Source organism: Anomalospiza imberbis, chromosome 7 (assembly GCF_031753505.1).
Source record: "Anomalospiza imberbis isolate Cuckoo-Finch-1a 21T00152 chromosome 7, ASM3175350v1, whole genome shotgun sequence".
In the NCBI taxonomy this organism is placed as follows: Eukaryota; Metazoa; Chordata; class Aves; order Passeriformes; family Viduidae; genus Anomalospiza; species Anomalospiza imberbis.
Genome location: NC_089687.1, coordinates 27,483,136 through 27,500,847, shown reverse-complemented (window position 1 = coordinate 27,500,847; position 17,712 = coordinate 27,483,136). Strand labels below are relative to the sequence as shown.

Sequence of the window (17,712 nt, the reverse complement as noted above, 5' to 3'; positions counted from 1 at the left end):
ATTCTGTTAAGACAAGTGAAGTCATAGTTACTGGTTACTGTTTTTAATTTAACAGTCAGAGTTCATTATTAGAGTGCAGTAAGGAAAAGTCTGAAAATTAAATAGGCTTGGTTATTAACAGGTTAATGGCTTTTTAACCTAAAATTTGTGTGTCATTAATTCACATGTTACCTCAAGGTTAATGTGTTTTGATGCAGGTGTACTTCAGAGCAAGAGTTTTGTCCTCTGCAATAATCTAGCTATGACAGCACTGAAAAATGAGACCACAGTGGTGTCTGATGTATGAGCACTATGCTAGAGAGCAAGTGTGTAGAAAGCTGATACAAAGTGTGAAAATGTAAATCAGGTGCCTGCCAAGCCAGGACATGTGTGAACCAAATGTTATCTCAGTGGTGCTGACAGGTGTTAGCAGCAGCCAGCACGGGGGGTTTCTGCTAGTGCTTAGTACTTAGATCTTTCTGTCAAGTGAATCCCAGGTCTCGTTTTTCCATGTGGAGAGCTTCTGTCTTTTTATTGCTTTTGTATAACAACAGATAGGTAATATGGTGGAGTGATTGGTTCTAGACTAGTTCAGGCCTTGCAGCCCCTGGAAAGGGATGAAGGGTCCTGATTTCCTGCCTGCTTCTGGCTCCCTGTGTAAACCTTTAGAGTTCACCAAGCTTGCAAGAAGAGATAAAGGGGTGGAGGTGACTGAATGCTGAAATTAAGTAAGAGTTGTGTTAGATCTCCACTTCTTGTATTGTGTTGTATTGTGTTGCTCTAGAACATTTTTTTCATGTAAGTTTTCTTGCATTTGGCAAGGATCGAGATGCACTTGTACAGGTGTGCTATTCTGTCATGTAAAGGGGGAGGAAGAGATTATACAGGGAAATGCAGGGCCTGAAAGTTGGTCAAAATTACCAGAGCACTGCATACAGTAACTCTGTAGGCAGGGACTGGGGGCCCATCTGAATGAGCAGTTGCATTCCCAGTGCAATTCTGCAGCTTGGTGGAGTGCTTGTGGGACATATAAACAAGGAATATTGTGTGGTTGTAGAGAAGACATTAAAGTTATAAACAGCTTTAGCAAAATCATTCACATTGTAACTTGCCTGGCTCTTTGGTGTCCATGCATTCAAAAGTCAGTTGGACACTTGGAATACATGTAGAAAAAAAAAAAAAACATTGAGAATGGGGAAGGACTTGAGGATGAGAGATTTAAGGCTTACTGTATTTCAGTCTTGATTTAGAGAGAACTTGTTTTCTACTAACAAATATACAACTGGGGAAGGTAATTCTAGCAGCCCATAGTTTATTAGAGGATATGTAGCATCTAATATTTGGAAGCTAAAGCTAGACAATTTAAGTGAGGACTGCATCAAAATATTTTAGCTGTGAAAGACCAATGTATTTTGCATGTAATGAAGGTCAGGTGAGAAGTATCTGGAATCCCAAACTAAATTTCCTGAATACCTATTCTAGTGTGAAGGTATATAGATGGAGAAAAGTACTAGAAAGTAGAGCAATAAAAGATTATTTTTAAAAAAGACCCAAACAAACAGGAGATCCCAGATGGGGCTTTCTCAGCATGAGAGGTACAGTATTTATTCTGCATGTCACAGACTGTTCTCTGCTCTGTGTGTCCTTATTGAGTGAATCTTATTGTCTGTGAGGGCCTGACTCCTGTTGTTGGCTTATTGGATAGTTACTTCTTAGGCTGTTACCTGCCTTTCTACTTCTTGCCTTCCAGTTCCCCTATTCAACTGACCAAAAATATTCCCTCATTTCAGTAGGTGTGTATACCTCTAATAGACAGTCCATGTATTCATAACAACAACAGTGCTCCAATTTACTCAATTTAATTATGTATTGCAGAAGGCTGCAACCTTTTCATATTCCCCTAAACTGCCAAAAGAAATCCATTAAAATGCCATAAATTCAGAGTGGATTGACTCCTTTTGATATCCTCGTAAGTCACCTTAAATGTCTGTACCATCAGCGAGAGAGAGTTGACAGCATAAAGGAAGCCCTTATGAGCTCTCCTAATAAAGAGCTGCACCAGTTTTTGCTGTGAGAATCTAACCTTTTGTATGGGAATCTGTTATGAATTTTTCCAGCTGACCACAGGGCCTGGGTCCTGTGAACATGTACACAGGCATCGTTTTACTTGCTGGTTGGTGCCATTGCTCTGTGATTGTCTGTTCCCTTATTTAAAAATAATAAGATTACAGAAAGCATTGCTGAATAAAATGCTGTAAAAATCAGTGTTGTAGGGGGTAACCAGGCTCTGCTTCTGTAGAATTAGAGGACTCATCCAAGCCATCTACAGAAATGTCCAAGGTCATTGTTAAGTCTGTTGTGTGATCTGATGGATCAACACACACACACACACACACACACACACACACACACACACAGACCTATGTATTCCATACTGTTTAATATTCTCATTTTACCACAGCTTTTTTACATGGGCACCAAACATTATTGTCTCAAGAGGCTGTTTACACTGGGAGCAATTTTAAAAGGTTACTGTTAGTGTTGAAATAGAGATGATTACGTTATAGCATGAACCAGATTTTTCTTCTTGTGGCAAGACCCTTCCAGCTTCAGATTTAAAAACCTTAGGCACAGATCCAGTCTCCCAAGTGCTTTTGCTGACAGCTGGGATAGGGCTTCAGTGCTCTCATATTGGCCCAGTACCTGGTAAGTCCTTGGCTCCTCCATTTTCTTGAGTTTTCTGCAATAGATTGGATGATACAAAAAAATGCCTTGGCTTCTAGTTGCAACTTCACATATGGTGAAATGAGCTCAGCACTCAGTTATGGGGCCTTTTCCTCAAGCCTCCCTCTTGGTGACAATTCCAAAAGCTTATTTGGAAAATAGAAGTGGAAAACAGGAAAAATTGAAGCATGTACTGGAGATGTCAAAGCATGGAGCTCTTGACACAAGCATATGTCAAACAGAAAAACATCTTCAAATCATCTCTGAGAACTCATAGAAAATATGATGCATGAGTCTTGTGCAAAAGAAGAAGAATCTGGAATGTTAATGCTCTGAGTTAATTTGGAGGCATCTGCACTGTCCTGATACAGAGACAATAGCATGAATGAGAAAGATTAAAACCTATCAGTTAGCCAACATTTGCTGGAAACACAGAAATTGAATGAAGCAGTAATGGAACCAGTGGGACAGGAAACATCTGTCATACTGGCATAGTCAGCATTATAACTGAAAAGAACCTTACCTTGCAGTCTTTGCTAGGGTGGGCTGAAGAATTGTAGGCTGAACTATATGTAGTTAACATTTTAGAGAGCATATTCCAGCTTGCTGCATCAATGACAACTACGTGTTATTTTGTTCTCAACTTTGATGAACTGGAATTTACTTATTCAATCCTAACCATTTGGTGGGATTTTTAAAGCTATCCTCTTGACAGACCACTGTTAAATGTTTTTCTCACTTGTGCACATTTGCAGTTCAGCCACTGAAATAAAAAAATAAATTAATCTGTAGTCATGACCATTACGTCAAAACATTTATATCTTCTTAACTGCAGTATTTCTAAAGTTACTGAGCGTGGATCTTATTAAGTGACAGAAAAAGCAAAGTTGCCACTAAAAGCCAGGCACTGGATTTGTAAAGATATATCAAAGTACAGGAACCACGGGGTGCCAAAGTCCATCATCAGTTCTGCTTCTTAGGGTAGTAATAGAAATAGGACCATATGCAGGTGGGCTCACCAGATTACTTTACACAGACTTACCCAGTGATTACCTCAGCTCTATGTCATTACCACTCAACTCACAGCATCTGTCAGGACATGCATGTTTTTGACAAACCTTGTAACAGACATATATCTGCCTTTGAGCTCTCTTTTAATTTCCTTTTCTTGCATAACCACTGGTGATGCTTTATACTACAAGATTATATTGCTGAAGCTGAATGTAATAAAATTAGCATCAAGATACAATGCTGAAGAATAAAAGAACTTTTAAGAAGGGAAACATAGAAGAGCTAATAAATACTCCCTAACAAGCATCTTTGCTATGAAGCTTTATTTACATGTTTAATTTAGCAGGCAAATGATTAACCAGCAGTCTGTATCAAGAGCCTCTTTTATCCTGTCTTGCTCCTACTGTTTTTCTAGTAACTGAGGAGAGTGCTCCTGACCATTTTGCAAGGCTAGTGGAAGAACAGACCCAAGAGATTTCAGAGATACAAGTAAGTTCCTAACAGCTGTAAATAAAAAAATGTATTATAATATCTTCACATTAGGTTGTATTTATAGTTCCAAATATATCCTGCTGTGGTCTCTGTGGGAGATGTGCTCCTGCTGTGCATCTCCCCAGGGACACAAGGCTCTTCCAAGGTCACACTGCTTTCAGTGCAGCGTGTTTTCCTCACTGATGTGCAGCATCAGCGCTCTGTCTGCAGCAGGCTCCAAATATTCCCTGGAGGGAGAGGCTTTGCTCCTGTTCTGTGCCATATGGAGCTGAATGCTTTAACACAGCCTGGCAGTCAGAGTGCTTCAGACTTGTCTCTGAGACCATTAGGATTGATGCCTCACTCTTGAACTTGATGATCAAGCAGCTTTTATTATCAGCTGAGCTGTTCTTTTGAAGAGGAGAGTCCTTGGCTCCTGATGAGACTTGAGACTGGGGACTGTTGATTGTGGATGCACACAAACACCCTCTGTCTGGAGAAATGGAACTGGATAGCTGTGTAGCTGTGGCAGGGCCACTCCCACAGGGGTCTGTGGGGCAGGTGGCTTTCCCAGTATAGCTGCATTGGTTGGTGTGGGTGCAGAACAGGAGAGCTGTGTATTGTCATGTAGCATGTCCACCAGAAGTCCTAGGAATATGTGCCCTATATGACAGGAGCTGAGGGGGGAGGGGCAACCTTCTCAAATCTTATTAAATCAGCCTCTGACAGGGGACTCCAGCTGTGGCTGCAGTGGATTTATACTTTAGTAGAAATTAAGTTTTAACCTTTACCAAAAAAAAAAAAATGGGTGAAGGAAGCAAAAGCTTTTTGATCCATAATCTGAGATATTCTGAAATCAATACCTATGTTTTCCTGGAACTCTTAGGCCATGATGTCTGAGGATTTCTTCAAGCTGAATCACATAAAGCCTTAATATTTGCTTTTTCTAGAATAGTATTACATAGATACATCCTGGGACCATGACATCTTTCATATTAATGTGAAAATTAAATCAGACAGATGTACGAACACTTTTCTCTGTGGAGTCCCACTTCCAAGAATAACTTTGGCATATGCAGTGGGATTTTTACTAATTTTTATGAGAAGGATGGGCAGAAGTCCAGTGATCTATGAGACTTCAGCGCAAATTTTGCATTCTTAAAGTACAGGAATTGCTCTTGAACCTTATGATTGTTGCAGCTGCTTGAGATTCCTTAATTTAGTAAAATGTGTGCCCCAGTTCTGCAGCAACACAATGAACTCTATTGTCTCTGTTACCTAGCAGATGATGTTTGTTTTAAACAGGTGACATTAACATCTAAGCATTACTAAAGTTTTAATAGTTGTTGAAGATTTGTATGGAAAGCAAAATGCTGCCCTTGTAAATTGTTCTTTGAAATTAATTATATAATGGCTAATTGCAGGAACTTAATAGATTAGTTAAAAGAAGTGCTGGTACTGGTAACACTAGCGTTGAAGGATTTTTATAATAGCCAGAGTGATTCAGATTTAAGTGTTATTAATGTTCTTACTGTGAGAACTGTCAGTATGTTTGATGTATCTGACACTCTACTGAAATCAGTAGGGCACTGTTAGTATATAGGATGTGTTTTATGGGTCACCCAATACGTTTCCTGCAAGGACTTGATGACAGGAGAAAATTTTTTGTTGCATGAGCTTACATGAGATATCTGAATTTTTGCAGTCTGCAGTGGTACAATTCTGTGAAATTAGTTCTGAGAATCTATGTAATTAAACTGCTAAGAGCTATAAACCCACCATGTTAAAGTACAGTATGTACTTATTGTAAAGGAGGAGCTGTAAAGTTTCTGGAATAGAATCTAGCTATAAATTACCAGTAATTTTTAAAACATTTACACAAAGTGATTCAGTTTTTCAAAATTTTCATCATTTGGTATTGACAATTATGGTCTATCCTCTCTTTATGCATCCACAGCCTCTTTATTCACATTTATCCAATGGAAGTTAAAACTGTGAAGCAAGAAAGGGATCTGAGATTGTTCTTTTTGCTTCGAATGTACCACAAGTTTGGGTACAACTAAACAATAAAGTGTTAGTTCATAATGTGATACTTAGTTCACAATGTGATACATCACAAAGTATTTAAAGCTTTGTCATGGATTGCCTTGTATACTGACTGTGACAGAGCTTCCATGGTGCACATCTCTGATATGGAGAGGTGTGGGGACAATGAGGTAGAACTCTCCCAGCCTGTGACTGTGGATCTGTAGGGGAAGGCTGTGGAGAATTTTGGAACCCTCAGTACCTGGCTCTTAGCAAGTAGGGGAGAGGAGAATTCTGTATTCTAATACCCTGATATAAACTCATACAAAACCTATTTAGGCTTTTACACAGAGTGAAAAAACTGAATCATCAGTACCCATACAACATTTTATTGCTTTGAGAAACTGGATTTTGCTACCTTTACCTTCCACTTAACAGAGCAATAAATTCTAGCTTTGCACTAAGTGAGCTCCTGGACTAGGACGCAATCAAGTTGTGTGTGTTATTCTGAATCTGGCCACTATGTGCTGAACAGAGGTTTTGGATAAAGGGTAACACATAGGTAGTGTAGCTGCCTTGTTTTTCTCGAGTCAGAACTGGAATAACAGGACAGTTTTGTCATATTCACTGAGCTGCTCATTTGCATGTGGAATTCGTTTGCATGCTATTGACATTTGGGGGGAAAGCGCTGGGAAGGTTCTGGGAGGATCTGCACTTGATGCAGAACAGATCTCTGGCTGCAGTTGGATGAGAACAAAATCATCCTGGTCTGTGGGAAAAGTTAACAAACTTGGCTTCACAAAAATGTCTCGGTCGTGGGCATTTTCTGTTTGGAAAGACGCAGCAATGCCTTGTAAGTAAGGCAGAGGTGTTAGGTATTCATAGGAAGGAGAATTTAATTTCAAATCACCTTCTGCATAGCTTCCTTTCATCTTTGGGAAGTTCTTGTAGATCCACTCTTTCCACCTTCAAAATATTTTGCTGGTTTATTGAAAGGATTTACATAGTCCAAAGTTCCATTCTTTACTGTGCCTGCCAGGTTTGTGATCTTGTATGAAAGAGCCTTTTTCAGAGATCACCTATGATTGCTTTCTGGGGTTCTGAAGTACACCAGCTACACACTTGTCAGCAAAACGATCCTTTGGTTTAATAAGTACAGGAGCCAGGAAAACTTGTTCTGTGTTTACCAGGACCAAACAGTCTGGTGGAATGAGTATTCAAGGTAGTGAACCGTGGCTGGAATGACGCAAATCTGTGTGGACACACTCAAAGCTACTCTTTGGCTTGGGGCGAATGTTAATGACACTTCTATGTCTCATGATAAATTCATTCAGACATTAAGTCACTGGAAAAATTACTCTCTGAAAAATATGCATGTGTTCCTGCTGACTCAAATCCTTGTAATAGCAGCATGCTTGGGAAGAAAAAAGTTTTAGTTATTTTGTGATCTTAAGAATCCAAACTTGGCTGAAAATGTCACAGATTCAGACTAACATGGTCATTTCAGCTTTCCAGCGCATCTAACCTCCCTGTGGCTCAATTACAGACTGGGATCTGGGATGTCTGTGATTAAAGGAGGAGGCCCCTGTTGCATGTAACTAAAGAGGGTTTGGAGCAATTGGTGTACATTTGCACTGGAGAGAGGATTTTTGTGTTCAGTTATTGTGTTTGGTAATTCATTGTTTTTTAAAATTTTTTTCAAATGATAGCATGGTTGTGATCTATTTTATTTACTTATTTCTATAATTAATTTCTAGACTGGTACCAAAAGGTTGATTTTAATTAGTGAAAGACTACTGTCTGAGCAAACAGAGCAGCACCTTTTGGGATGTCACCTGAGGTGAATGTAGAAGAGCATTTTCTACACAGTCAAGCAGTAAAAGTAATTGTTCAGCTTGTGCAGTGGTGATGTGAGTATTCTTGGCAAGGAATAGCCAGTTCTGGACTTGATGAGCCTTCTTGTGTGATTTTGGTCTCCTTTTACTTGATCTTTTTGTGCCTCAAGTACATCTGTTCAAAAGGGTGGTCATTTACCTAGATTTGTTGGTTTGGTTGTTCTGTAATGATCATAGATATTCTTCCAGGAAGAGCTGTCTCCTTCCTACTTGTGTGTGTAGCACCTGGTACAGTATGTCCTCAGAGGTGCTATTGTAACACAGAGCTCACTCCTGTTAATAGTTATAAAGCATTTCCATTTATGTGAGCATGAACTGGGCCTTGGGAAAGCCAGGGAAAAGGCTTCACTGGGTGCTTGGAGGGCACACTGGCCTCGTGCTTGTGTCCCTCAGAGGAACATGAAGTGTCTGCAGCAGGAAGCATTGTGTATGCCTCCCCGGTGTTTTTCCATGTGAGAAAGGTTCAGGATGAGCTTTAAATTCTATATTTAATTCAGACACCTGGAGTGTTTGATATATGTTGCACAGAGTAACTCTACAACAAGGGTTTAAGGGAGTTCAGTTTAGGGTGGAGAGGAAGAAATATATCTATGGAAAAAATTCCTCTCCACTTTTACAAAGATATTGTCTAGATGACCAGTGTCTGGCATCTCCTGTATAGGGAATACTTGCATTTATGCTTATATATGAGCAACCCACCCCCACTAAGATGCTTTCTGCTAAGAAATGCATAGCAATATGCATAAGCCAGGAACTGATAAATCAGTCACTAAATAAAGGCTTGCCATTTTCTCCTTAAAACTAAAAAAAAACATATATACATGACCTTTATGTGCAGGAATATGTAAGCTTGTGCTATTTTTTAGTGTGTGGACAATACATACAAGCTTACAAATAAATTTAAAACTAAGTGCTTAGGTAATATCAAGCTGTTAGATGAATTTGCAGCAGAAGTTGCTGCTAGGTGAACACTGAAAGGAACATTAGTTCCCAGTTTCTCCTTCAGTGGCTACTAATAGGAACATGGATCCCTCAAACCTGACCTTACATAAAACTATTAGTATATGGAGTCCAAATTTTGTGCCTTTTGGGTTCTGAACTCCTTGATTTAACTATATAAAGACACACCTTGGAAAGGTCTGATGGGTGCTGATTTACGTCAGCTGAGGATGTGATCCAGGGGCTGTATCATCACCTCAAGAGGCACAAATCCCACTGTGAAAAGTTTTCATCAGTTCCTGTCCTGTGGGGACTAACTTCAGTTTGCACAGTGCACTGTAACTGAACTGGAGTTCACAACTAACCAGAGTCACTTCTGGAAAACTGTTTCACAGGGGACATTATTTAGGTTTGAAAGATATCCAGGCACTTAGAAATGGCAGGTAAATCCCTCATTGTATTAGAAAAGGTCATTTAGTGCTTACTGCTAGTTAACTTCCATGGGAATTGAGTTTGTTTCTGTTTTTGGAAAATCCCATGAATACTTATATGAATCTTTGCCTACTCAAAATTCTGCCTGTTGACAGTTTTGAAAGTATTGTCTGATGACTAGCAAAGTGAAGAGTTGTTTTGTGTTCCTGTCTTGGGATTTTAGTGATTGCTAACATGGTCCTGTCCAAAGGGTGAAACTTGCCTTTAGCAGGAAGATTACCTTCTGGCAAATGCCAATTAAATTATTTGTTATTTAATTTACATTTGTGATATTTCTTCTGCCATGTTTTAAGGTGTTGAGCTGCATGGATCAGAAAGGATTTCTGTGCCTGGAAGTTAAAAGCATTCAACAGAAAACAGTGTTTCTGACCTTTAGAGTTGCCAGCAGTGTATTTAATGTGCTTGTAATTTATTGGAAGGCTCCACTGATTTTTATTTTAGGTTTTAATATCTGACACATTCACATTACTTAAGGGATTCTGCCAAAAGCAATTCCAATCACAGCTGAAAAGGAAAAGATGCAGAGTCAAACTCCTCACCCCTTATTCACTGTTCACAGAAAATCTCTGTGAATGGGGATATCAGAGATTCTGCCTAGTCTGAGAGATCAGTGATTTTTGGAAAGAGTATCAGCTACTTGCACGTGCAAAAAGTGTCTGATTTTTAACAGCCAAGTAAATAACTAGAAACACAGAGTGAATTTCACCTTATGAAGTGTTGGTAGTGAAGAAACTGACAGATCATGAAAGTCATCCAGCAAAAACTAAGTTGGACTTGAGTAATATATATGAAAGTTTCAGAGTCATTTGTTCTTTGAGTGCTGGCAAGAAGCAGTAGCCATGGCTGTTTGTCTTGCTGCAGTGATAGTCTGCAAGAATAGGCAGCCAAGCCAGGGGGAACAACTGCAGCTGACACTGGCTGCTCAGTGAAAGAGCTCAGATGGCTCTTAGCCCTCTGGATAAAGTTTACTTGCTGCAGCTCCAGACCCAGAACTGCTTTGAGACAGCAAATCTTCAGTAGGAAACAGAAAGGTACAAACACTGCAAATAGAGGCAGTGGGCCCCACACTGTGCAGCGTTTCTGACTGAAATGAATTATTTGGCTTCAGAGTTGAGTAAGACTGTAAAAATACAGAAAAATACTTCTAGAAATGGAATTTCTGCCAAATTCAAAATTAGCAAATGAGTGACAATAGTTAGCAGATGTCAAGTTTCTATTTATTTACTTGTTTTATGGAATGTTTATAAGTTTCATTTTAATCTTTTTTTTATGTTAGTCTTTCAAATTTTCTCATGTGAGGTGCAGAGAATTTGTTTACCAGCTCTTTAAAATGGCATCTTTGAGGCATCTGGGTGAGATTGTACAGGATAAGGAAATTTCCCTGTATGTTTATTGATGCCGTAGACCTTGTTTGTTTACATGAGATGTAAACAGAGTGTTCACAGAGTGAAACATTATTAAACAACTCAGCAGATAGGCAGAGTAACCAACCTACTCTCACTGGCCTTTTGTTGGCCATTATCACCCACCTAGCTTCTCTGCAGAGCCTGCTGATAAAATTAACATCCAAACCTGGCGAGGCAATGGCAAGACCACTTCCCTTCCCTGGAAGAGAAGAGCAAGGACTTGCCACAACTTACCATGCCACAAGTTACTGCAGCAGCTCGGAGCTCTGGAGCAATCCCGGGAACTGGCCTCTGCAGAGTAATTGCCACAGCTGTGGCTGTCTCCTGTGACTCTCCACACTTGCAAGGAAAGCATGAAGGGAAAAGGAAGAGGTGTATCATTTTGCTTCTTTCACTCCTGGCTGACATTGTTCTTGGTACAACAGACACTGCAAAAATCAATGTTAGCAGCTGTTTTCCCAATCAAAGCAAAGCATTTGCCTTGGATGAGAGTGACAGCTGGCTGAAAACTGTCTCCAACCGTCTGACTTTCCACAGTGGGGTTGGGGGTGTTACTTTTATCACCAATAAAATATGAGAACATTTGGATGTGGCATTACCTGTCTGACTTACACATCTTGGTAACATTTCCAACAGCTTTTTTTATTACTGTCAGCTTAATTTAAATCTCCTAATTTTTCTGTGCTGGAAAATGAGTAATGCAAGCTGAAGGGTGGATTTTTCAATTGGCTTCTTCACCAGAAGGGCATATATTTCCTATGTTGAGGAGGGTAGAGATGGAATGGGATGGGACATAAGTTTACTTCTCTGGAGTTTGAAAGAGAATTTGAAAAATTATTCTCAGTTTATTTCCAACTTCCTTGTGTTGAAAAAAAGCTAGACCATTGGCAAGGACTTAGTGTCCTCCACTTCAGGAATGACGTCTTGGGAATCTTACGTGTTGACTCTCTGGTTTCATTCCATTTCAGAAATATATGGAAGAGAGGAAAAAAATTTCAGCAGCCTACTTCAAGAAAACTAAAAGGTGGGCTGAAGAGGACAGAATTCTGGCACCTAAGTCCTATTTCCATACCTATCATTTGCTGCCAAATTGCAGGCAAATCACTTATATTTTCTTCTCATGTTTTTTTCTGCTTGCCTATCACCCTTGAAAGTGCTGCACCTGACACAATAAAAAATAGAGGTCTGGGTAGGGCTGCCCACCCAGATGGCAGTGTCTCTGCAGTGTTTCTGCTGTGCCACATCTTCCAGTCCTTACCTGTCCTATTTGGCAGCAACAGGTTGGTTTACTTACAGGTATTGTCTGATCAAAAACGTACATTTCAGTGATCTGGAAAGTTCTACAATAGCGAATACTTTGGCCAGCATCCAGGATTCATATAACTCTGTTGAGCCTTCGTGTGCTCGTTAAACTGTCCTCAGGCTTAATGTCAATCACATTTTTTTGACATCTTAGTTCTCTCCTGTGTACAAGGTGTTCCAAAGGTCTCCTAGGTACAGAGGTGTTACTGAATGTATGCCCAGATAACTTCACCATTACAAGTGCTCCCATGTGTTTGATATTGCTGTGGAGTATACAGAGAACAAAGGTTATGCTAGAAGGTATGGAATCTTCCTGAAGCCTCTTCATAACAAAGCAACAACAAAAAAAAAGGCACTTTTAAATGTTCTTTTTCTTTGGTGGGCATTGAGACAAAATGGTGGAATTGACATTTGATTAATAGTTATTTCATCTCTATGGGTGAAATTGTGACTCCAGCCAAGATGGCAGAAAGTCTGTTAAAGACTGAGAAAAGCATTCACCTTCTGCAAAAAATAAATTTGGATTGATGCTGCAAACTACTGTCTGCAGCTATTGCTTATTCAGAGCTCTAATATGTTGCAGAGATGGAAGATAGTGAAAATTTTTCAAGGTACAGGTACTCAAAAGCCTGTCTTCATCTCAGTGCTGGCATCCTTTCAGCCATAGGCAGGGGTGACATTGCTTAGCACTGTCTGCACCTGCCTGCAGAACAGCATCTTCCATCTGTGCTGTCAGACTGCTCTGCTTGCTTGGCTCTGATGGTTTCAGGGGGCCCCAGAGAGTTACATCAGAGATGGACTTTGTCCAGGAATTCAGCCTTAATTTGAATTTACCACCTCCCCACCCAGAAGCTAGGCTCTGAGGTTATTTTAGGAGTGTATGTGTATGTGTGATGATTCTCATGTGTTTGCCTCAGCAGGGTCTGATGGACTGCTGTGCTCTTTTCTTTATTTCCCATCTTTGGCATAATGAATTGTAGCCACAATTGCATGAAGCCATCTACGAAGTAATTTTTTCCAATGGTGACTACTTTTTTTCCAGAAGGTTACAGACTACTCTGCTGCTCACTGTTTACTTAAAGAGAAAGAATGTAGCCACATATGTTCACATATATAAACCATAACTGGTCTGATATTGTACTGTGTACAATGCTTTTTTAAAAATAAGTGAAAACAGACCAGCACACGGCTTCAAAAGCTGAGTGTACAAGAGAAAATGAGGAAAAAAAGCTAAGATTCTTGTTTCAATTTTTTACTAAATATTCTGAGTACTGTACAGCAAATAAATAGGTAACTTGTTTGAAGTTTCTGCCCAGTCAGGACATAACTAACTGATAAAACCGAAACCCTGTTGTAAACATCTGGAAAGACTGTGATACTGACGTGGATCCCCTGGTACAGTGTAACTGAAGCAGATGTAGCAGCAGTGTTTCCAAACTGGGCGGGAGTGGCTTTGTAAAATCCTGCTTGGCTGGTGATTTCTAAGAAAATAGGTCACAGACTCTTGATGGTCTTCTTGCTAAGTCTATAGTCCTCAAGATAACCTCAGTGCCTAGCTGGATGGGCTTTATATCTTCCTGCCAAACGAGGCATGCCTTTCAAATTAGAGCAAATCACACCAGTAAATGATTCCTGAGGCCCAGTTATGACAGCCTTGTTCCAAAGGCTGAGGAGGACATGGCATTTCCAGCTCTCCTGCTCTCACTCCAGGACTGTCAAGTAATTTGGCTACTGTGGTTCCAGGGACCTGGCAGAGGTTTTTTTTTTTTTTTTTTTCCCTGTAAAAATTTGCTAAAGTGATTGCCACAGCTTTTAGTTTAAATTACAGAACATGAGAGGGACTGTACAGAAAAACACTGGGTTATGGATAAAACACAGAGCAGAGATGTGCAGGAGAATAAGCCCCAAATTACTGTAAAGGAGTAACACAGGCTAAATGTGGCAAGTAACAGGGAGGAAGATATAGCTCACTGTGGTGTTTAGATACACATTCAGCAAAATTTGGTGTTGATTTATCAGAGCCCGACCTGTACCCCAACTGTGATTATAAACATGGTTTATTCCATGCATTATGTAATGCTCAGGGGCATAAACCACACAAGGCTGGGATCCATGAGATTCTTGTGAAAGGTTCTGAAATGTCTGATTGCTCTTCTGGTAATCGACAAGTGGCTTGCTGCTTACATCATACTATTGTCCTGTGAACTCTCCTTGGTTTGCTAGAAAAAATACATTATTTCATGTTAAAGAAAAGGAAGGAAGATTACAGGAGCAAATAGGAGATGCAGTACAGGTCAGTAATAAATTTTCTATTTCTCTTTTCCCAAGAGTTATATATGTGTGTTGAGCTATGCTAAATACAGGGATGTTGTTGCAAGTATATATGCAGCATATCAGTGACCACAGAAGTATGCAAAAAATTATCTTCACTAGGACCGTGTGCCCTGGCAATAATGTGCATTTCCTGCTAAATGTTTATCTTATTGTATCTGTGTTTACTTAGATGGCTTAATGTGTGCTTTGAAGCTATGGGCCTGCATTTGTGCTTGTCTCCCTGACCAAGGATTATGTGGCAGACAAGCAAACAAGCTCGTTAATGAAATGTGCTGAGGGGAATTTAACACATATCCTCTGAGTACTCTTCCTCTGGATTGAAGGGTTGTGCTGTTGATAGTGAAATGATGCACAAGGATAGAGGATGATCAGTTAAAATCCAGTTGGAGTAACTGATAAGGCTTAAGAATTCTTGCTTTGATTGACAAAGTAATTTAATGATAAACACAGAGATGTCTGTTGTTGAACTGGGAACTATGCAAAGAAGATAGCTTGGTGATGTGCACTGTCTTTCTGGGATAGCTGTAAACTTATTGAACTAAGATTATCTTTGTTTCTTCTGAAGACCCGAGAACAGGATGTGTAACTAGCATAGGATTCTTAAAAATAGCAGAGAAGAATGTGTCCTTCAGATAACCCTTAAAACTCACTGAAGGACAAAGGGCTCTTCTACACACCAAGGCCCAAAATACTGAATTGCAAGAATAGTTTCTACCATAGCTGCTAATGATGATCTGTGCTGTTGGACTCTGTAAGGTTCTTGATTTTGTCCTTCTTCTGATTTATGCACTGTGCTTTCCTCTGGTGTGTTTACTCTAAGTTGTCCACCACACAGAATTCCTTGTGACTAAATAATACAGGTTGAGGCTCCTTTAGAGCTCTTGGTTATCTCTCTGGCCATAGGGAAATTCACTGACAAATTAGGTCCATTGAACCTGAACCATTCTTTTTCTGAGCCCAAGGCTTTTCTCCTCTGGCTGCTGTTCTTGGTAGATGTGTTCTTTTGCTGTTTCTTAGGGGATTTCTAAAAGGGAAAAAATACTTAGTAAAAAAAATAACACATAAGCGAAACACTTTCCTTACTCTGCTGTGAGTATTATGACAGAGAGTGTAACAAGAAAAATATGTGTCCATTTAGGGAAATAAAAAAGGCAGGCATCTAAAAGGAATCCTTTTGAGCTTATAAGAATACAGAAAGAATTTCTGATTTGAAACAGGAGTAATTGTGCTGACAGAGGGAGACTTGACTTATTATACCCAACTAGTTATCATGTGATTTTATTATTCTATAAAATATCCTTCACAACTGTATGCAATATCATACTGCAAAATTGATCCTTTAGTTCCTCTATGTTATGTGCTTAAAGATACTAAAAAATGCAAAAGATTCTGTGTGAAATGGAGAATACTTAAAGTAGAAAACTAAACAAGGCATATGGTGTCAGCCAAAGTCCACTGAATTCACTTGTGTGATTTGTATCAGGCCCAAAATAACTAAATGAAACTTATAGATTATCAACGTGTTCATTTTCTTTCTGACTTTCTAATGGAGTAGTAGATTTTTCCAACAAAATTGAAAAGTGACGTCATCATTTTAGAAAGGGGGAAGAAAGAACCTCAGATTACACATTGATTTCTGAATATACAGTGCTACATAAATATTTGAAATCACTGAATGCCATGCACATGCTTAGAAAGTAAAGCAAGTTTAAAGATAATTGATCTGCTGTCAAATTGAAAGAAATTTCCAGAAATGCTTTTAGTGAAAAATAATAAATAGTGGATGAAGAACACTTCAGAAGTGTACCATTCTTATTCCACATTATAAGCTATAGTTGGAAAAAGCTGTTAAAACAAATCTGATTTCTGTAAATGTAAACCCACTACTTCATGACACATTTTTCAACTGCAGTTTGAAATCAAATCATAGGCTCAAGTGAAAAGACTGATTCAGTAGGAATGTAACCCAGGTTACACTGTACGTGTGTGCAGTCAGTAGATTCACAATGGTCTGTGCTGCGTGAGACGATGTGGATTACCCTGAGTTTAGCAACTCTGAGGAATCCAGCTTGAAATAAAGTGTGAGCACTGCTGGATGCTCTTCTGGATGTGTGCATCTGTGACCTTTGCAACAATTTTGCTGGAGGACAGTCAGTTATTCAGCTGCACATTCCAAAACCATCAGTGCATCTGCATTCTTTCTCACAAGCTGATACTCCCTCTCAGAAGATACTGCTTTATCTTACCTCGATGCTAACAGCAAAAGCATGTAAATCAATTTATTAAATTTATTAAGGGGAGTAGGCTCATGAAAAACCTGTTGTATCACATCCTGTAAAATTAAATTCAGCTTAACTGGAAAAAAAAATTACCGTTTTCTAGTATGGACACTTAGCAATAGATTATGGTATTAATATTTGGGCAGTTCTGAAAAGTGCTGAGAATTGAATTCTCTTAATCATATGTGCTGAAAAGGCACAAAAAGCTGTGACTCTGTTTTCTGTTCACTACTCAGTAGGACATGAAGAAGATATCCCACTGAGCTATGGTGAGCCCACCCATTGTGCCCTGGCCTGAGAGTACCAGTGATTCAGCGAGCAGAGCAGTCAGCTATGAAATGCAAAGTGTTCTAGTTTGAGTTTGATCTGTGCTGCCATGCCACAAAACAACCCACTGGTTCTACCAAAATGTTTGTGGTGGAACCAGTGGGAGTTCTCCCATCAGCCAGGTGTGGAGTGAAGCCATCACTGGGAGCTGGAGTGTGCTGGAGAGGGAGGGATGCTTTGGGACACAAAACTGCTGGACCAGAAAACAGAAAGATATACTGGTTGTGAAATGATGCTACTTGTTTGGGTATGAGATTAGTATAATCTGTCATATGGTGTACTTTCATCCATTTATAATAGGTTGCAATTATGAATTACTCTCATTTTGAATTATATATAAAATTCATTTGGTTCATATCATAAGTACCTCTCCAAGCTTATCTGTGAATTTCATTATAATTCATAGCTTTCTCCTTAGGTAGCCCCAAACTAATCAGTGCTTTACAAGCTAATCAGCTCATACTGTCACAAGTGGCATAATGCAAGCAATTATGCTTTAATTCAACTTCTAAACAAGGAGGAGAAAAA

General features: G+C 39.4%; 1 long non-coding RNA gene across 1 annotated transcript; it reads right to left on the bottom strand.

Annotated features, from left to right (window-relative positions):
• Nucleotides 1-2,644: 2,644 nt before the first annotated feature.
• Nucleotides 2,645-3,629, bottom strand: LOC137477626 (uncharacterized). Its single transcript, XR_011001104.1, has 2 exons — nucleotides 3,227-3,629; nucleotides 2,645-2,719 (listed from the first exon to the last, which is right to left on the bottom strand). It is a non-coding gene; the product is annotated as an uncharacterized lncRNA (long non-coding RNA).
• Between the last annotated feature and the right edge of the window lie 14,083 nt (nucleotides 3,630-17,712).